Genomic DNA, 22,790 nt, shown 5'->3' with positions numbered 1-22,790 from the left:
AAATAATGGAAAAGAAAAATACAATAATACAAAAGGAGCCTTCAGTCTAGAGAAAACAATATTATCATTGAATATGGCCTAAGCTGTACCTGGAATACTCTTCTTCACTCTTCCTTCTTCTAACTCCTCCTTTACTCACAACGGTCCCACATCCCTCTTCACTCCTCCATCCCACTTTTCCTCACCTGCTTAACGCCTGTCCTTCCTTCAGGTTTCAACTGAAACCTCACTCCTTCAGGAAGCCATTTTCCAACTCCATAGACGTGGATAAATATGCTAGTTATAAAGTGGCCATTTTTCCATATCGTAACACCCAACAATTTTATTACATTACTTGCTTAATGTCTACCTTTGGAGATTTAAAGGCAGGAACCATCTTGCTTTTGTTTGCTACCATAACTTGAATACCTTGCACATTTCTGGGCCCATAGTTCATGCTCAGTAAATATTTAATGAGTGAATAAATGAATGAAGACATGTTGTTTAATATCTATCTATAAGTATGTTATGTCTTAATATATAGTATACAAAGAAAAAATTAAATACTTTAATAAATTGGTGGAGTAAAATAGAATATCCTTTGTTTGTTTGTTTGTGTTTTAATTCCTGAGTCTCCAGAGAAGAATATACTTATTAAAGCAAGGGAAAAAATGATAGCATTGTGACTCCAGTGTTACAATTTTGTGCCTGCTGTTTACATCCCATATGCACTTTCAAGTCTCTTTCCACTATATCTTACAACTAAGTTCTATAACTCCATCTTTATTAATTTCTGATTGCTAGTTTTAGATTCCTAGTTTCAGATTATATAACCATCAAGTTAATTTGAAAAGTATGGGCATATGTTCAAACTTTCTTTTTCACTACTAGTCAAGAAATAACAAAGTACATCTTCATATACATATGCAAGACAAAAACAATGAATACTTTGGATACTGTGAAATGCCTCTCTTCCTAGCACTTAACATCATATCATTGAATCCCCAAGATTAGTCATAAGTCCAATTGGGAACACTAATAATTAAAAGCCGTGGTCAAAACTGTGTGTGTCCAAACTCACCCTTTCTACTCTGTGTTGTGATGCTGGGGCTAAGCCTCTGTAAAGAGCTTTTCTCTTTGATCCTCCAGCTCCCTGTTAGGCTTGGTCAATAGAAGATGCTGGAGGTGCCAGGTGTGGTGGCTCATGCCTGTAACCCCAGCACTTTGGGAGGCTGAGGTGGATGGATCACAAGGTCAGGAGATCGAGACCACCCTGGCTAACACGGTGAAACCCTGTCTCTACTAAAAATATAAAAATTAGCTGGGCGTGGTGGTGGGTGCCTGTAGTCGCAGCTACTCAGGAGGCTGAGGCAGGAGAATGGCATGAACCCAGGAGGTGAATCGACTACACTCCAGCCTGGGCAACACAGTGAGACTCTGTCTCAAAAAAAAAAGAAGATGCTGGAGGCAGGCAGGAAAGCCAGGTTGAAGAAAGGATTTGCATCTTCCTGTTTGTTCCACAGTGTTATTTCAGCAAAAGTCTCAGCCTGGCAGAGGCCAGGTCTCCTGCCTTTCTCAGCACTCCCAGAGCCATCCTCATGGTGCCACTACAATGACACCACTGGACCACCAGCACCCAGTCAGGAAAATAGAAACTACACTGGTTTAATATAATGAACGAAATATAATGAATTTAGTATAATGAATGAAAGATTGATAATTTAATATAATGAGACCATTTAATGTAATGAATGAAATACTGATCAGGTGTTAGAGAACTAAAGCAAAAAGGGAATGCTAAGGTAACACAGAGATAAGTCATCCCAGGGAGAAGCTACCACTCTAGGGCAAAAAGAAAGACATGGGTCTTGTCAGAACCTAGAAACCCAGAAGAAGGACCCAGCATAGCCAGGACTCAGGCCTCTGAAGAGGAGCCACTGCAGGGCTGGTGCTGATGCCTGGAAGATCAGAGGGAGAGGTTCATGGACCTGAGACTCAGACCTTAAGGTAGGCGTGCTGCCTGACTGGTACACTATGTATAGAGGAAATCTGTGTGAGCCTAGACCATGTCCACTAGTGTGGTTCAGGAATATCTGAGCACATTGACTGAGGCTATAAGATGGCCCAAGAGAAGTCAATTTTTATAAGTTGATATATTTATTTATTTTGGTTAGTTATCTATCTGCTTGTTTCTTTGTTTTGGTTCAAAGATGAGGACATAGATTTTAGTGACTCAAGGGGGAGGAAAGAGGTGACCAAGTGCACAGGGAGAAAGATTGGAGAATAAAGAGCATAGCATGTGGTATGCTATGCCACATGGTTTAGCTGTGTCCCCACCCGAATCTCATCTTGAATTGTAATCCCTGTAATCACCATGTGTTGAGGGAGGCACCTAGTGGGAGGTGATTGGATCATGGTGGTGGTTCCCGCATGCTGTTCTCGTGATAGTGAGTGAGTTCTCACGAGATCTGATGGTTTTATAAATGGTAGTTTTTCCTGCCCGCTCACACTCACTCCCTCCTGCTGCCTTGTGAAGAAGGTGTCTGCTTCCCCTTCCCCCATGATTGTGAGTTCCCTGAGCCTCCCCAGCCATGCAGAACTGTGAGTCAATTAAACCTCTTTTCTTCATAAATTAGCCAGTCTCAGGTATGTCTCTACTAAAAATACAAAAATTAGCTGGGCGTGGTGGTACACACCTATATTTCCCAGCTACTCTGGAGGCTGAGGCACAAGAATCACTTGAACCTGGGTGGTGGAAGTCGCAGTGAGCAGAGATTACACTACTGCACTCCAGCCTGGGTGACAGAGCGAGACTCCATTTAAAAAAAAAAACAAAAAAAAAAAACACATGACAATAATAATGTGTAATCCTAGGATGAAATTTTGATTCTGCTAAAATATGTGCTAATTGAATTATATATTGCGAATTATGTGAAGTAACGGAAATACAAGTCACAAGTGTTGAGATGAATTTAATATTTAATTTAATAAAAAAATACTAATTTAATATTCAATTTAACATTATGCTTGTATTCACAATATCTCCTACTATTTTAGGGGAGGCTGTTCTCCCACTTACTTTCTCAGGTAGGGAACCACAAAAGTCAACAGCTTTCATACACTAATCATGTGTTCTGCTATGAAAAGTGGTGTGCTAAGATCTCTAAAAAGAAACACAGAAGCTATGCCACCAAATTCTAACCATAAATTCCCCTTAAAACCTTATATCTTAAATTAGATTAAATACTCTTTTATGAATGCTTTTCATAGTTTGTCTTTAGAAGTTTAATTCTAAAGATCATTAAATGTTTAATCATGCTTTGGGGTATACACAAAAAGACATAGAAAACAACAGAATATTTCAAAATGTTCTGAGACATTGCCACTCCATATGCTGGAGTGCACGTTGCAGTATTATAATGAATTGCTGAAAGTGTGGACTCACTGTAACACTTTTTATGATAACAACGATATTTAAGCAGTCTGTTCAAGACTTCTGCCTGTTCAACTATTTACACTCTAAATCTAATGCAAGCCTAACACATTCATTTCTATGAACAGCAGTATTTTACTATGAAAAGAAGGTGTTTGTAAGCATTGCCACATGGTCCTTGGAATGTCTGAGCACAGCAAGATAGTCATTTTTTAAAACTGGAAAACAAACACAATGCAAAGACTTGAGGGAAACAGTGTTGGGTTTTGTTGTTTCAAGATGTTTTCGGGATTTTTACATTGCTTTTAATTTAAGAAACAGAAGATATGTGGTATAAAAAAATTCCTTTTTTACATAATAAAAATTCTCTATTGGAGTCTAAAGTGAGCCTCAACACACACACAGATGTGTGCATACACACATGCCTGCTCACACACGCATAGCTTTTCAGAAAAGTATAGTAGATATACTATTCAAGGCATCAAGGAAATCCTGGATTAATCATTAGCTGACCACTAAGCTAAACAAGCAGAGTTTATTGGCCACACACAACAACAACAAAATACTTTACAGAGTTAGTTTGGAAAGTCATTAAACAAAGAAACAGCAGCAACAACAGCAAACCCTTAAAAGGGAGGGAATCTGATTACCAGAGTTGCCATATTGTAATATTTTAAATGCCCAGTTTTGACCAAAAAATATCACAAGACACACAAACAGGAAAACATGGTTAATACACAGGAAAATAGTAGTCAATAAAAATTATCTCAGAGGAAACACAGACAGTAGACTACCTAAATAAAGACTTTAAATCAGCTATTGCAAATATGTTCAAATGACTAAAGGAAACCATAGCTAAAGAATTAAGGGAAAGTATGAAAATGATGTTACTTTCTTTCTTTCCCTTTCTCTCTCTCTCTCTCTGTCTCTCTCTCTCTCCCTTTCTCTTTCTTTGTGTTTTTGAGACAAGGTCTTGCTCTGTCACCCAGGCTGGAGTGCAGTGGCACAGTCTTGGCTCACTGCAGCCTCTACCTCCCAGGTTCAAACAATCCTCCCACCTCAGTCTCCTTAGTAGCTGGGACTTCAGGTGCACCCCACTATGTCCAGCTAATTTTTGTATTTTTAGTGGAGACAGTGTCTCACTCTGTTGCCCAGGCTGGTCTCAAACTTCTGGGCTCAAGTGATCTGCCCACCTCAGCCTTCCAAAGTGCTGGGATCATAGGCATGAGCCACTGCTCCCGGCTGAGAATGATGTTTCACCAAATTTTAAAAAATCAATTAAATGGTAGAAATTATTTTTAAATGAACCAAATAGAAACTCGAGACTTATAAAATACTATAAGTACAATGAAAATTTCACTAGAGGGGCTCTAGGAGATTTAAACTGGCAAAAAAAAAAAAAAAAAGAATCAGTAAACTTGAAGATAGGTCAATTGAGAGTATCCAACCTAAGAAACAAACAAAAAAAAAAAGAATGAAGAAAAATCAACAGAGCCCCAATAACCTTAATTGTACTTAGTACAATTGACATAATGGAAATACCAGTGGGAGAGGAGATAGAAAGAAGCTGAAAGAACATTTGAAAAAATAATTGTCAAAAATTTCAAAATTTGGTGAAAAACATTAATCTGCACATTCAAGAAGCTTAAACTCTAGGATAAATTCAAAGAGATCGACACCTACATATACATTGTCATAAAGTCAAAAGACAAAGACACAGTCTTGAAAACACAAGAGACAAGTGACTCAACATGTACAAGAGATCCCTAAAAACAGTAGTACTTTGATTTCTCATCAGAAGTCATGAAGACCAGAAGATGGTATGATGCCACATTCAAAACACTGAAAGAAAAATAATTGTCAACCAAGAATTTTATATCCAGCCAAACTATCCTTTAAAAATGAAGAAATGGAGACATTACAACATAAAATACAAAAAATACTAAAGGTAGACATTTAGACTGAAATGAAAGAACACTGGATAGTAACTCAAATCTGCATGAAGAAAATCCACAAGAAGGAAACTATATAGATTAATATAAAAGACAGTATATATGCATTTTGGAGGTAACTCTTTTCTTCTATTGGATTTAAAAGACAATTGTATAAAACAACAGTTTTATACTGTGCTGATGCTCTTATAATCTATAAAGATGTAATTTGTGGCCAGGTGGGGTGACTCACGCCTGTAATCCCAGCACTTTGGGAGGCTGAGGTGGGTGGATCACTTGTGGTCAGGAGTTCAAGACCAGCTTGGCCAACATGGCAAAACCCCATCTCTACTAAAAATACAAAAATTAGCCGGGCATGGTAGCACATGCCTGTAATCCCAGCTACTCAGAAGACTGAGGCAGGAGAATGGCTTGAACCCAGGAAGTGGAGGTTGCAGTGAGCCAAGATCATGCTACTGCCCTCCTGCCTGGGCAACAGAGTGAGAGTCCATCTCAAAAAAAAAAAAAGATATAATTTGTATGACAATAATAGCACAATGGATGGGGGAGGAACAAAGATATAGTGGAGCAAAATTTTTGTATTCCATTTAAATAAATCAGTTATAATTTAAGTAAATTATTTAAATTTATATGCTAATTATAATCCCCAGGGCAACCATTAAGAAAGTAACAATATATAACAAAAAAACCCAGAAGGATCATAATATTACACAAGAACATACCAACTAAACACAAAAGCAGCTAGTTATTAAATTCCATTTAACTTTCTGGTTTAAGGTTATGAAACTAAGCACTGAGTTCCTATTAGCTAAGGTGACCATATAGTTCATCATTCAAATCAAAGTAGTTTGAGGACATTATTTATATCAGGTCAAATGACATAAACTGTCCCTGGCCAACTTTGATATAAAACTGCCCTACTTTTAACAGAAAAGTTTAGGTATTTTGAACAATCAACTTAGTTTGCCTTGTATCAAACACTGTTTAGTGTTCATATTTGGCTACTAACTTGTAGGGCAAATTAAGCACTATGTTTTAGCATTCTGGTACAATCTGATTATGATAAATTGTTTTCAACGATTTAAATCTGGTCACTATTATCAAGTAAATACTGTGTTTGTGATTGTATTCATTCTACAGATCGATCTGAGGAAAATTTTTTTGTAGTTTTCATTTCATTATACAGACCTCACATATATACTGTTAAGTTTATCCCCAAATATTTCATGCTATTTATGCTATTATAATCGGTTTGTTTTCTACTTGTATATTGCTAATGTAAAGACAGAATTGATTTTTGCATATTAACCTTATATCCTGCAACCTTAATATATTTGCTTATTACCTCTAGCATTTTTTCCCTAGATTTCATTTTACCCTGCCAGAAAAGGCTAAAATGTAAAAGTATGAATGCTTCTACTGGTGGGAGGCAGAGACATAGTATTTGGTAATGTGAAATACTAACAACATCTTGGAAAGCATTTTTATAGCATCTATTAAGATTTAAGCGAAAATACAATTAGTTTCAGCTCAGCAATCTCACTGCTAGGAATCTATTTTATAGCCAGCATAAGGATATATGTGCAAAGATGTTGATTGCAGTCCTCATTTGTAATGGCAGAAACCTGGAAATGAAGTGAATGATCAACAATAGATAAGTGGTTAAGTGGTGGTACATCCACCCTTGGTTTCAGCTGGCTTGAACGGGTTTCTCAGACTAGTAGAAATAACCTATTTCAGCAAAGGACTATATAGTACAAAAATAATATTTCATTTTTAGATATGATTATGTATTGCTGAAAACTAAAAAGATTTAAAGATCTGTTACTGTTCAGTGGCACTTTATTCCTTCTAAAGTTTTGTCTTGCTGTGATAAAGGTATGCACGGTCTGCAAAACGAGCCCTCGCTCCTTTCAAATTTGCATAATGTACATGCAGTTACACCTGCTCAATTTTGTTTCTTCAATTGCCAGAGGATTTCCATAACTTATTCAATAGAACTCACTCAAATACAGCAATTTTTATTTAACCTTCTACTTACCTTTTTAGAACTCTGATGTCTCTATCTCTGCCATTGTTACTTCTTTGAAAAACAAAACAAACAAAAGGAAAGCATTATTCTGACAGAAATCATGAGATCACCATGATTTCTGTCTATTTGTACCACATTGTTTTCATAAATACTTTTAACATTGGGTGTGATCTAAAATTATTCATTGTATCACTGTGTATCACAGTAAGTGCCTACTTTATTGCTATAAAGACTTTATTGCCATTTGGAGAAATGCACAAATACATTTGTAGTAAAAGTAAAGAAATAAAGTACAAGGGTATAATGGTCAGATCTTCTGCAAGGCCATTAACAGCATACCATGAATCAAGCATGATTTGACACATGAGAGGAATGATTTACAGTAAATTCTTGGAACAACTACTATCTGTAGGACCTAGGAGAGAGAAAAAAATACAAAAACATAAAAGAACTCAAAACATAAGCCACTTTTGCATAGTTATTAACTGCAGATTTTATGACTTATGCTCTTACAAAGAATAGTTTGAAGCATCAGATGAAGAGGGAAGGCAGAGCAGTGAGAATTCTTTGAATGAGACCTTTGAGCTGGTATTGCAGGCTTGGGAACTCACCTCATGTACTGGGGAAAACAACCTGATTATTTAGTTCTTTTTTATTAAAAAAAAAACTCTATAATTATAATAAAACCCTTTTTAATTTATTTGCCTAATATCCCCTCGCCAGAAATGTCTTTTTTTTTTTCTTTTTTCTTGAGACAGAGTCTGACTCTGTTGCCCAGGCTGGAGCGCAGTGGCGTGATCTTAGCTCACTGCAACCTCCACCTCCCGGGCTCAAACCACCCTCCCACTTCAGTCTCCTGAGTAGCTGGGACTATAGGCGTGAGGCACACACCTAGGTAATTTTTGCATTTTTGGTAGAAACAAGGTTTCACCATGTTGGCCAGGCTGGTCTCAAACTCCTGGCCTCAAGCAATCCTCCCGCCTCAGTCTCTCAAAGTAATCCTTCAGTCTAATCACCAGAGATACTAGCTTGTTTCTGCTGTGAAGAAAATCTACAATAATAATTATATTGAGTGTTTTCATACATTTGATTAGTACAACCAAATAATTTCAATAAGTATACAGACTCAAAATGAACATTTCCTTAACATTGTTTAATCTGCGTTATAGGTTTTATTTACAACTCAACTCTTATCCATAAAGAACAGTCTCAAATATTTACTAAAAGTCAATATATTTTGTGTATATTACAGCCATAAAAACAATCAAATTAGAAGTAGCATTTACAGTATTAGTCACAGATAGGAAACCATAATTTAGTGAAGAATAACAAAAATAAATAAATATAGATTGATGGATATATAGATAGATTCTGAAATTTAACCTTGGCTTTACCCAACCTTGTTGAGAATGAAATCATGTATGCAGAGTGCCTTAAAGGCAATTTTTTCCCCTAAAAATTGTATATATTGGAAATAATTCACCAAGAAAATCCTAAGAAAGAAGAGTTTATGTGATTGACTTTGGGTTATCAAAGCAAAGACTATCCAGGATAAATAACAGGCAGAGGATAATGATTACAGTTCTTTTATTAAAACAACAACATTGGTACATATCTGAGTCAAGCTTGGAACTCCCCCTCCCTCCCAACTAGACAAGTTAGGCTTTAAAATTACCGTAAAAATTAAATCAAATTGCCTGTGAAGGTAAGTTCTTAGAAGAATTTTTTAGGTAGATGATCTACATAACAAGACATGCACCAACAAAATCTGCAGTCAAATATTGGGGGAAAAAAGTAACAACAGTAGGTTTGTGTTTATTTCAATGTCTGGAATATTTTAAAAATTAAGTTCTTGGCTTCAGCCTAGGGGTCTCTAACCAATTCCAGGAAATGTACTGTATCTTTCCTTGAGGCTAGCAGGAAAGCCCCTTGGCAAGGGTGTCTGGAATGACCACTTGACATCCCCAGCACACCTCTAGCCAAACTTACCCATGGCTGCAGAGAGACTGATGTGCTGCCACGGATTGACTTTAAGGATGAACAGATCAAGATCAACTAACTTGGGTGGATGCATTAAAGTGTTTCTGTGTATTTAAGCATACCGTAGAAAGACAAATTCAACAGCTTTCACTTTGCTTTCATACAAGGTCGTTCTCTTACGTGTTTTCTATTTTTGTTTATATACTAATTTCCTTTAGATTGACTGGGTTCTAAATTTATTATGAATTTGGTAAAGCCTCTGAACTTTGTGTTTCTATATTACACACCTTGTGTCTGTTACTACTGTTGTGGTTATACACTCGAGATTTTAAAGTCTCAAGATAATCGCCCTAAGTCATTTTTAGCAGCTCTGTTTAAAAGATTCCATCAGTAGAAACTCAACATGGGTAACTTTCACTGAAACATTCCAGACTCTCAGAATCTCATATATTTAAATGATGCGTTAAAAACAATGGCACCTCTTTTTACTTAATTTCAGTCACATCTGGAAGAAGATAAGAAAGTTTATTCTGAACTACATCACTTACTATTGCTGAGTTTGCTTCATTGTTGAAAGTAAGGAAAATTAGTCTGAGATTTCAATAAAGCAACTAAACAATTTTTTTTCCAAATTCTTATCCACCATGACTAGACCATGGCAAAAAATAAAATAAAAATAAATAAAACACAAACAAATAAAAAACCCAGAGAGATAAAAACACACTTCAGCATAGTAGAAAGAAAGTAGACACACATAGACACAAATCCCCAAGTTCTCCACTTACTGGGTAAGTACATTTTGTTGAGCTACTTAATATCACTACAATTAAGTTTCCTTATTTATAAAATAGAGATGACACCTCCTTCATCGCTTTGCTGAAGGATTACAGGATGATAGGTGAACTGTAATACTTGGTACATAGTATACATTCAGTATACATTAGGAAGACCCCTTTCTGCTCATTATGTGGACAGAGGTAAAGTACCAGGCCAGGCTATTTATGACAACTATGTGGAAAGACTTAGGCTTCTGTGGGGATGACATGGTTATAGGAATCAAAACTTTGACATTAAAAACTTTCATATCCCTTTATGAAATTTAATGAAAAAGAAAGAGCTGTTGATGCTGTGGGCTAAACATGAGGACAGTAATGGTTGGATTAACACAGCTGGACCACAGAGCGCCAGATGGTGGAAGACACCCTTCCCCTTCCCCTTCCCAACCCATAAATCCTAGAGCCCTGAGCCCCCTAGTGTGAGCTCTGTGCATTTGTGTACAAATGCACGAGGTTCTCCCACTACAGGTCCCAGTTGGCACATCCACCACAGCTCTCACCAAATCACACTTGTGTCCTGCCTTCCTTTCCACATCCGCCTGCACTATCACCACCCCCAAAGAAGCACCTTTACTGTATATTACAGATATGTTTGATTTCTCTAAGCAAAATGTTCTCATATTCTACATACAATTGCATTCAAAACCTAAGTTCCACTACCTTAGAGATGATCGTGTGGTTGTGTTTTTGTTTCCTTCAGAGAATGTTACCTCTCTAAACCATATGGCAAATGGACAAGATGGAACATGAGTCACCGTACAGAAGGGAACAAACATCCAGACATGAAGGCAGACAGCGTCACAACAACTCCAGAGGCTGGCAGTTTCTGGGCTTCAAAAGGAAAATAACTTTTTTTTTTTTTAACTCTGCAAACCACAGCTACTTGTGTGGTTGATGTGTAGCTAAAGGCCGCAGCTCTCCTATCACATGATCTCACACAGAGCTGGAGTTCTTCCAGTGAGCAGGTGTTAACGGTCCCTGAAAACCAGTTTATAAGAGATCGTAGCTGTCATCCCAGAGTGATATGCTTTAATAGAAAGAAACTCGCATTTCCCAGGAAATTGCTATCAAAGTTCAACAGAGGTTCCAGTGCACAAGCAGAACATAATTTACCCACCATTTATCTTTAATAAGCACCTACCGTGTGCCAGGTACTATGCACCTGCTAGCTTTGTCTATTTTAATCCTGCTGTTCCTTTAAATCTCAGGCAAACATCACTTTCTTACAAAAGCTTCTCCTTCCTTCCCTGAGTCAGATCCTCCTTTTACACACTCTGGTAATATGACATCTCTGTCTTTCATGGCTCTTAACCATGGCTAAATTTTACATTATTTATGGCATTCTTTTATTGACATTTGTCTCCTCCAGCAAGTTGTAAGCACCATGAGGGCAAGTACTGTGTCTGACTTTAGTCAGTACTGTATCCACAGCACCCAGAGGGCACTCATATTTATTAACGAATGCAGGTCTTTATGTCGTCCACAATCTTACATGCTCCTGAGGTAATAGTTCAGCTGACCTGATTTAGGGTCAGCTAGGATAAAATGAGTAAATATTAATTGAGGAATAAAGTGCATATTTCTTTGGGAGACATAGATTACCCACACCCATGGTGAAATGGTAAGCCAGCTCTCTTGAAATTAATCAGCCAATCAATCAATAACCCTGATTTGTATTGTTTGCCAAATTCCATGGTGCAAATACTCCCCCCCATATCCAATTTCAGACTACCAGTATGAAGTTATTGGACCTGAGCTGGGAAGAAATGCACACAGTCAGCTCTCATGAGCCAATTCGAAGCAGCACTAGCATACACTGCCTCACACCTACAGATACTCTCAACTATTGCATCACTCCCATGATTTATCATAACTGTAGCCACAAGAGCAGCCTACGATACCTTTTGTCTTCCGGTGGCGTGTAATTAGAGACCCCATGAAATAAAGTCACATGCAAATGATTGACCAGGAAAAACCAACATCATTGGGAATGGAAGGTTATTTTTTTAATCTGCATAGGATTGAAGTTACAGTTAAGATCCTGTTTGATGGAACATGGTTTCACGTTTGAACTCTGGAGAAAAAATAACCTGGGGACATGGGTTCTCATTTTAGAATCTTACTGATAAGTGAAATGATAAGGACTACTGTCTTGACCTGAATGGGTAGCAAAAAACATCAGCCTAAAAAGTCACCACAAAATGAAGACCTGAAGGCTTCAAACAGGAATTTTTTTGCCCTGGTGTCTACTCCTGAGATTCTACCATTAGGGGTGCTATTCTTTGATTTTTCCAAACCTTATCAGGACTTTAAAGCCACTGTAAAAGTGAATATTCTCCATGGACAGCTGCCACTTTAATCCTTTATCAGCCAACACCTTCACTATAAGGGAGAATAAAAACCAGCAGAAATAGGCTTGGTGGGCCCCAGTGGATGAGAGCAGAGGCACTGGAAGGGGAATTGGAAATTTGCATAAACAAGTGCTGCTTCATGATATTTATTTATTTATGCCAAATCTAGCCGGTCACTTCTCTTTAGTTTTTTTGCTATGCCTAGTATTTTATTTTTAAGTCATGTATTTGTTCTAATATTTATTGAACAATTACAACTGCTGATAAAATCCAAAGGGGTTAGGGACTTAGATATAAAAGATGATTAGCTTTTGTCACAACTTTCATGCAAGCATAACTAAAAATTAACATTATTGATTTTTGCTAAATAAAATTTCCAAAAACCTGTTGTCTACATGACTTGTTTTCTTAAAAGCATTTGCCTTGGGAGGCAATTACTTTTGCACCCACCTAATAACATCCACCAGAGCATTTAGGGCTTCCCATAGCCTCCATGTTAGCAAATCTTGGACATTTGAAGAGGATGTGATGTTGTTGGATATGGCCAATATCATATGAAGGTAAGTCTAGCTGAGTGTTAGCTGGGGGGATACTGCCAGGACCAAATGAAGACCATCTCCCAGTAACGGGATATGTGCCTCCTGGATGCACTCTGAGGATTAAATTCTGTGCACTGACACACACTGAAGCCTCTAGCACTGTTTTGGCATAAGTAGCTACTCAGAAAGCTTTCACTTAATTAACTATAAACTTAGATATATGAAACAAAACCTCTGTAAAAAATCTTAAGGTCGAGAACATATTATATAATAGGCACAAGACTGAAGCAGTAGATGGGGCAGATGTGACAATAAAGTCTTTGATGTTGATAGAAAAGCAAACTGGAAAATATTCATTCATCCTCCAGAACCTCAAATCCACCCACACTGGAAATTGTCACTAACATACTCTTGCCCAGGAATAATACATGCTCTGACTTGTAACGCTTGTCTTATTCTTTCACTTTTATCATAGAAAGAGGTCAAGGGGCAAAAAGAGGACAGATTCTAGTTCTAACAAAGCCAAGTTGAAAAACATCAGTACTTAACTAGGCTGAACTAGTTCAGATATTAAAATAGAGAAAAATTATGTACCTTAGATTTTAAGCAGTCTAGAAAATCATTATCCTTCTGATATTCTAAGTCTCTATCAGTAAAGCCGCTTGGATTGGAAATATATCCTATCCATTTTGAGAGACTGAACAAAATCCCCCTTCACTTTAGTTGCACTGGTTGGTTTTTGGTAAAATCTTCCACATACATCTCAGTAATAACATTGAACATAGTTGTATCTACTCTGTAATGACTTCCTTTTTGGAGACCCATAGAATATCAATTGTTTCTTTGCTATGGTCTTTGCTCAAAAGATGAATTTTTGTTTTAACACTGTGGTGAGCAGAATAATGGCCTCAATAGGTGACCGATTCCTAATCCCTGGAACCTGGAAATGTGTTAATTTACATGGGAAAAGGGAGTTTGCAGATGTAATTAAAGTTAAGGACCTGGAGATGGCAAGATTATCCTGGATTATCTAGGTAGACCCACCCCACTCACATGAGTCATTAAACTTGAGAACCTTTCCCAGGTCAGAGTCAGAGGGAGATGTGAAGACAGTAGAAGGGTTACGCAGATGCGATATGAGGCTTCTACCTGCTGCTGCTGGCTTTGAAGATGGAGGAAAGGGGCCATGGAATGTGAGCAGCCTCTAGAAGCTGGAAATAGCAAGGAAACATATTCTCCCCTAGGGCCTCTAGAAAGGAACACAGCCTACCAACATCTTTATTTTAGCCCAGTGATACCTCCATCAGACTTCTGACCTATGAAACTGTAAGATAATATATTTGTGCTATTTATTTTAAGCCACTACATTTGTATAAATTTGTTATAAAGAGGCAATAGAAAATGAATGTGGTTAAATATCAAATGTATATCCCACAGGTTTGTTTACATGCCTTTCTTTGTATACACTTACCTTCACTTTCAATGTATACTTTTAAAAGACATATGGCAAGTAAATTATCACACGTAGTGTCAATAATGCATGCATTAAATAATGCATGAATCAACCATAATACAAACAGCTATGATAATAACTTCATTATGACCGCCACCTCACTGGCAATGACTATAGGATTATAAGATGCACCCCAACTGCAGAAAAATTAAAATGTGAATAAAGACTGAGGCAGGAGGATTACTGGAGCCCAGGAGTTCGAGACCAGCCTGGACAACATAGTGAGGTCCCATCTCTAATTAATTAAGTAAAACGTGAACAATAGAATCTATGAAAAATGGAAGATAAGAATTAGGCTCTCCAGTTCATAGCAATCTCCACACCACTCCCTACCAACTCCCTATGCTCACTGCCTTTTCATGCCAGGTGCTTAGGAGCTCTGGCTTGACCTCTCAGTTTCTTCTCTCATTGACAGGTGGAATGATATCCAGCCTACAGGTCCATCATAAAAGTAAAGGGTGAAATCATATCATAAAAACAGAGAGCTTTGAACACTGCCGAGTATTAGGCAGGTGACCCAGCTGTCCTTAGGCATCTAGTCACCAGACTAGAACCTTGGTGCCCTCTTTGTCTTTGCTCTTTCCTCCTCAATCCACATCCAGTAGGTCCCCATGCTTTCCTTTATTTTTATTTTTTGAGATAGAATCTTGCTCTGTCACCCAGGCTGGAGTACAGTGGCGTGATCTTGGCTCACTATATCCTCTGCCTCCTGGGTTCAAGCAATTCTCCTGACTCAGCCTCCTGAGTATCTGGGATTATAGGCATGCGCCACCATGCCTGCCTAATTTTCATATTTGTATTTTTAGTAGAGATGGGGTTTCACCATTTTGGCCAGGCTGGTCTCGAACACCTGACCTCAAGTGATCCGCCTGCCTCGGCTTCCCAAAGTGCTGGGATAATAGGCATGAGCCACCATGCCCAGCCCGCACTTTTCTGTCTCTCTTTTTCTTTTCCACAGCCCATTCCACATGCTCATGCTCAATTATCTTAAAAGCCTCCTAATGGTTCTAACTCTGGCTGCTGTTTCTCCTCTCCTTCAGTCAGTCTTATCAAGAGCCATATGGCTAATTTTTCTAGAATAAAGACTTATCCATGTGTGTCCTCCATGACAGGCAACCCCAAACTTCTAAATGTTGGGTGAAAAAGTACAAACTCCTTAGCCTGGTATCCAAGGCCCACAACAATGTTGCTTTCTACCAAAACACACCACGAACCCAGCATACTTTACCAAGAGCATTCTCTCGGTCTCTCTTTCCCCTCTATGCATAAGATCTAAAATTTCATTCGAATTGAGCTCTAGATTTAGATCCTCCATGGAACTTTTATCAACTCAGTTTTCAATGGCCCCCCACTGATCCCCCGCGAACCTCCTGTAGGACCAGTCTAATATCTTTCTGAATTTTTTGACATATCTAAAATCATACAAGATCGTGGTTGCGAATGACCATGGAAATCTTCCCAGGCTTTGTATTGTCCCTTGACTATGTTATGCTCATACTTGTATTGCAAATTGCTGATGAATTTCTCTTTGCCTGAAACACCTTCCCCTTCCACGCAACCTGTCCAAATCCTATTCACCTTTCAAGGGTCAGTTCAAGTTTTTGACCTCTCTCAAGGTCAAGGTTGACCTAACAACCACTTTAGCTCATGCAGTGTGCACTGCTTGAATTTTTAATTTGAGCAATTGAGTCTGTTCTGTGCCACATCTATATTTATCTGTTGATGTGTGTTATTCACGGTTTTTCCTTCAAGCTCTTTAAAATAGGAACTTTTTTTTTTTTTAGAGACACGGTCTCACTCTGTTGCCCAGGCTGGTCTTAAACTCTTGGGCTCAAGCAATCCTCCCACCTCAGCCTCTCAAAGTGCTGGGATCACAGGTGTGACCACACTTGGCCAACACAGGAACTTTTATTTTACTTTTTGGGTATTAGAATTCTACCACTGGCATATACTTACTCTGTGGCCTTGGGCAAGTCACTCAATCTCTAAGAGTCTCAATTTCCTCATTCGTTAAATGGGAAAAATGTATGAAAAGGGACCCATCAAAGTGCCTGGCATATAGTAAGTTCTCATTAAATGTTTGTTGTTTACATAATAGTTTATAAGCTTCTATCCCATCCCATTCCTCGCCACTCTGTCCATGTGTACATAAAGACTACTTGTTCATTAATTATTTCATCCTTAAACTGGTGCAGTTCTAATCTTTAAAATGGTTTGTTGCTCACCACAATGACCACAACTAATGATATGCTATCCAGGGGACAAACACTCCCACAGGCTGGTGCTTTGTAAGTGATATATTGAAGGAAAACATTGTCATCTTTTCCGTGTATAATAACATCTGCCTCCTTAACAAGGGTTTTGTAAGGTTCAAATGAGATAAACCATGTGAAAGTATTTTATAGCTATTATAAAGTACTATAATAGATGTTATTATTATTCCAATGTCCTTATATACAACTTTCTTTCAATTCAGTTGCTTTTCCAGATGCAGTAAAAGAGGCTGCAAACCATTCTCAAGGACCCCTCATTCATTTATTCATTCATTCACATTGTTGACAAATCTTTATTAATCTCCTGTAAGATACAGAGTAAATGTGCTAGTCAAAAGAGGGGCATATGAAGATGTAATATCTCAGCTGGGTGCAGTGGGTCATGCCTGTAATCCCACACTTTGGAAGGCTGAGGCGGGAAGATTGATTGAACCTAGGAATCGAAGGCTGCAGTGAGCCATGATCGTGCCACTACACTCCAGCCTGAGCAACAGAGTGAGACCTTATCTCAAAAAAAAAAAAAGATATAATATCTGTACCCTCAAAACACTTCATATTATCCTTTTTTTCCTTCTCACCTTTTACCTTAAGCCATCCTGTTTATCAACTGAACATTTATGTGTCTGCACATGAGACAGGATGGGGTGGGGAAAGAAGCTGAGTAGGTGACACTGCAGGGGACTCATCTATATGATCAGTCCTATTGTACCATGTGAACCACAAGAACTTTATTTATAGGGTGCTGAATCTTCTAGAGATGAAAAGTCTCAGCCCCAGAAAGCAATGCCAAATTATGAAAAATCCGGAGGAAGAAGAAAACCACCAAAGGGTATTCTTAAAAAAAAAAAAAAGAAGAAGAAGAAAGAAAGGTATACCTGCTGAAGACTCTGACCACATATCATTATGACTCATAGTAAAATGGGTCTTGGTGATTCACTCCTACTTATTTTTTTTAAGCATGATAATTATCTTTACTGCTTAAATTAAGCTTTTCTTATTTCCAAAAACAATTTTTTAAAACCCTTGAGGCTTTGTTGGATTTTTATTCCATTGTTTAAAGTAAATAAGATTAAATACTCTGAGCTTTTCAAGTCTAACATTAGACTTGGTTACATTTTTGTAATACAGGATGTCTTCTGAATTTCCATTCTAGATCACTTTTTGAAAGAATAAGACTTTTTAAATTTCTCATCAACTGTAAAGTAGAATTGTAAAAGATATTGCTAAACAATGCTATTTCAATGTTTTTCCAACACTGAGCCCATGAAGGTCAGCAAAGGAAGAGAGAGAACTAGAAGGTGGGAGGGAAAGTCTTTGAGATATTTTCACTGCCTTTACTTAAATGAGTATTAAGTGATTTCAAAACCAATATGATTTTTACAGTAAATGAGTTTTGACATGTGCGTGATTATGGTTATATTCTAAGTGAAAATGGCCTGGCCTGGGGCTGAGAATCTCCTGAGATACTAACTACTTCAGCTATTCTCACTACTATACCTGTTCTTTAATGAGTGAATTCATCTGATAGGTAGGCTGGATGCAACTGAACTCTCTATTAAATAATTGGATTTATGTTTTAAAATCCTAACAATTTCTGAATAAGGAAATAATGTAATGCACTCTAAAGAAGAGCAAAAGCATAGCCTCCAAAGACCAGATTGCTTCCCTTGCATGGTCCTTGCTCTTTTGCAATTCTAGGCTTCTAGCATAGTACTTGGCACACACAGTTTGCTGTTCAATGAGCTACTTTTAAATTACAATGAAGTCATATAAAAATGAGTGAAATTAAGAGATTAAGTATGTGTTTGTGCTTTTATATTTTAACAATCTCATCTGACTTGGCAGAAAACTGTACTTTGCCAAGAATTTCATTATTTAATTAGCACTTCTGCTAATTTACAACATGTGCTTAACCAAGAGACTTACCCCTCTTTTTTAAATATTTGTTTACTAACTCTCTCTTTTATTTATGAAATAGGACTGTCTTTTCTGACTTTATAAATGTCTCAATATATTCTTTGTACTTGCCAACCTAGACAGGGATACATAATCAGAACTTTGTATGAAGTTACAAAGTCGTTGAAAGGCTAGTGGTCACGCATATTAAAGTGCTAAAACAATAACTACTCAGAATTCTGTCAAATTTTAGTAAAACATCTATTCACATCATCTTGCCTGTCTGGACCATACTTAAAAGAAACAGTGTCTCACACACTGAGGACGCTATTGTGTTGTTAAAAGTTAATTCTAGATTTGACCCTAATTATGATTTTAGTCCTTTTCTTTCCTCTTCAATCTCTGTGCTTACAGAAAGCTACTGAGTAGACAATTAAATGATCTACTACTACTAATATACATATATTTACATATTTTTTCATATAAAGTGCTTTTAAATGTCTTCTATCATTTAACCTAGCCAACGAAGTAGTGAGTTTAGAAATGTTACTGATTGCATGTTTCAGATAATGTGACCAAGCAGAGGACCAGGTAACAAAAGGCATAAGTTAGTTCAATATATACACAGGGCCATTGCTCAAGAGAAATGTGGCTAAAAGAAATCACACATGTATGAACTCTGAAGTAGACTAGTAGTTCTATCAGTGAATGCTATCGACATTATCCAATTAGCTACTAGATCGGTTATATATTTATATATTGTTTCATTAGCACATATCAGTACTTAAGAATGCCAAATATCAGTCTCAGCACCATACATATAATCCTTTTAATCCTTCTAGTAAGTTTTGAGATGGTTATTCTTCCTTTCCCCATTTTACAGATAAGGAAGCGGGGCACAGTGAAGTTAAAGCCAAGGTCCACACAGCTAGTATGTGAAGCACTTAGGATTCATACCCAGAATTCTGGATTTTAAGCTTCTAAAGAGTGGACTATTTTCAACAATGGTGTATCTTGCCATAACTAACACAGTGCATTGTATTTAGAGGCATTTATTATTTCCTGAATAGAGTGATGGCAGCAGTGGAAAATTTTTGGTCAGAATAGTGGGCTTTTCTTTGTGAACCACACCATTAGACCAGTGCCTCCAAAGTAAACAAAAGCCATGGCCTTTAATTGATGTTTACTGGGGCAATCAGAGCTTTAGTGAACTATACAAACCAAAAATATCATCACACGTTGCTCCGCAACTTAGAAGCTGGGTAATCTTGAGTAAATCAACAAGCTCTCCAAAGCCCAGTTCTTTATCAGTAAAATAGGGATATTGAATAGCCTGAGAAAGAAGTTGTGAGGATTCGGGATAATATAAAAAAGAACTGCAGAAAGTAATATATAGTAATCATATGATTAATAATAATAATGCCTGCAATTATTTTTATGGTGATGATTCTCATTAATCCCAAAGCACACCTCTAACTGATGGAACAAATGAAACCGCAACCTAGTCCTCCAGATTTCTAATCTAGCCCGTCCAGACACTCATTGTTATTCTTCTCCTCTATGGTAACTGGAGCAAACTGAATAACTTTTACATCCATCTAATGGCACCATCTTATTTTCAACGCGTATCATTTTTAAGTTCTGGTTTTCGGCCCGGTTGTGAAAACAATTTTGTGATGTTGCAGAAGGACAAAGCAATTTGGTTTTCCCGATTAAGAAACTCTACTGACACAACATCAGGATTAAATTCACTCTGGACAGCAGATGTTATTATATCAAAACCACAAAATGTTATCAGGGCGGTTCCCTCAGAAGACACTTACTGGCAAAAACTTCTGGCATTTACTATAGAAAAAATTAACATTTTTCTCTTATGAGAGTTTATAGTAGAAAATTCAGAAAACACAAAGAAAAAAAAAGAGTAAAATAAAGTCTCCAGAAATACCATCACTGAGAAAAGCATAATCCTGGGGTGGGTTTGGGGTGGGAGAAGAAATGATGGAATTATATTGGATTATATGCAAAATTTATAATTTGTGCTTTGCTTCTACAATAGACATTTTTCATGTCATTAGATATTTTGTACAACATCACGTTAAAAGACTGTATTGTATGGATATATAATAATGTAATTAACTGAAATATGGTTGTTTACAGTTTTTTCACTAAGCAACCCTGCTGTGACTATTTCTGTGCACAGATATAGTTAAGATCTTAGGATAAATTCTGAAAGTGGAATCACTTAAACAAATATTTTTAATGCTTGCCAAAGTGCTTCTGGCAGTGAATTAACCTTGTAACAATAAATAGTATTACTAAAAACAATCTTAATCCATTTGTTATTGTTTTGCTTTAAATGATATCTTGCCGGGTTTTTAAAACTCTGTATTTCTTTCATTACTAACGGTATTCAAATTTTAAAATTTATTTATATTTTATTTTACCTTCTTTTGTGAAACACCTTTTCATATACTTCACCATTTTTATATTGGGCATTTTTCATTATTCATTTCTGTGGACTTGTTATGTAGTACTCCTTTGTTATACATGTAGCAATATTTTTATCAGTCTTTTTTCTTTTGATTTTTATTTTTTACTAATTTATTTTCGTTTGTTTTTGTTTTTGGCTGCAGTGCAGTGGCGCAATCTTGTCTCACTGCAACCTCCGCCTCTAGGGTTGAAGCAATTCTCCTGCCTCAGCCTCCTGGGTAGCTGAGATTTCAGGCACACACCACCACACCTGACTAATTTTTTATGTTTTAGTAGATACGAGGTTTCACCATGTTGCTCAGGCTGCTCTCGAACTCCTGAACTCAGGCAATCCACCTGTCTCAGCCTCCCAAAGCAGGATTACAGATGTGAGCTACTATGCCCAGGCCGATTCTTAATTTTTCATGTTTTAACATAAAACAACTCTCAAAGTTTTAAGTTTTATGTAAACTAATCTGCCACCTTTGGCACCAAACTTAGAAATTCTCACTCTACCTGAATATTGTAAAAATATTAACAATTATTCTCTGGCACTAAAAGGTTTTAGTTTTAACATTTGAGAACATGATATCTCTAGAATCTGTTTTGCGACATTGTTTGAGTTAGAGAGACACCTGTATAGGATACAAACAATATATTTTATATTTTGCCCTCAAATGATTAGCCATTTATCAAAACACTATCGAATAACTATCCTTTCCCCATTGATTAGAAATGCCATTTTGTTCGTATACTTCATTCTTCTTTCTAGTCATATCTGTTTACGGGCTTTTTGTACTATTGCTCTTCTCATTCGTGTACCAGTTTCACAGTGCTTTAATTATGATGGCTTTATATTCCTTTCTAAAAATTTATAGGACAATGTCTGCCATTGCTTTTCATTTTCTTAGCAAGTTTCACTCAGTTTTTCTTCCAAGTAAATTTAACAGTCATTTTGACATACACTTTTATAGCTAAAATCTACTATTTGTCCATTAGTGACTTAAATAGAGATTGTTCTTCCACAAGATGCTTAAAATTGCAATAATTATGACTGGTAAAAGGAAACAAGGTTGTCAATTACAGAACATGATATTAGAGACAGCCAGGGATTATTTTCTCCATGTCTTTAATTCTAGGATAGAGTCATTTAGATGAAGAGGGACATGAAAACAAGGCACTGGATGCATTCCTTGTTAGTCATAAAGTTTCATTAATTTTCCCACGCAACATTTCTGAAAGTGTGACCTATGTTGTCCCAAAATCATGCTGTATTTAAAATAGTGCAGTTTGTGAAGCAAGAATAATTTTTTTAACTCAAAAATCATAAAAGAGACATCCAAGTTATGTCCAGATAACATTCAAGGTGCTGCTAACGTTCCCTCCATGACAGAAAGGCTATTCCCTGCAGACCTTGGCATTCTCTTTTTCACTGAGAACTGAGATTAGGCTGCCCCTTGGTATATATTGCTTTTATTGTTGAGGGGTGGGTGCGTGTGTGTGTGTGTGTGTGTGTGTGTTTGGTGTTATATATATA

This window comes from Colobus angolensis, unplaced genomic scaffold (genome assembly GCF_000951035.1).
Source record: "Colobus angolensis palliatus isolate OR3802 unplaced genomic scaffold, Cang.pa_1.0 Scaffold58, whole genome shotgun sequence".
NCBI lineage: Eukaryota > Metazoa > Chordata > Mammalia > Primates > Cercopithecidae > Colobus > Colobus angolensis.
The sequence above is the reverse complement of the archived record's forward strand: the minus strand, read 5'-3'. Positions refer to the sequence as shown.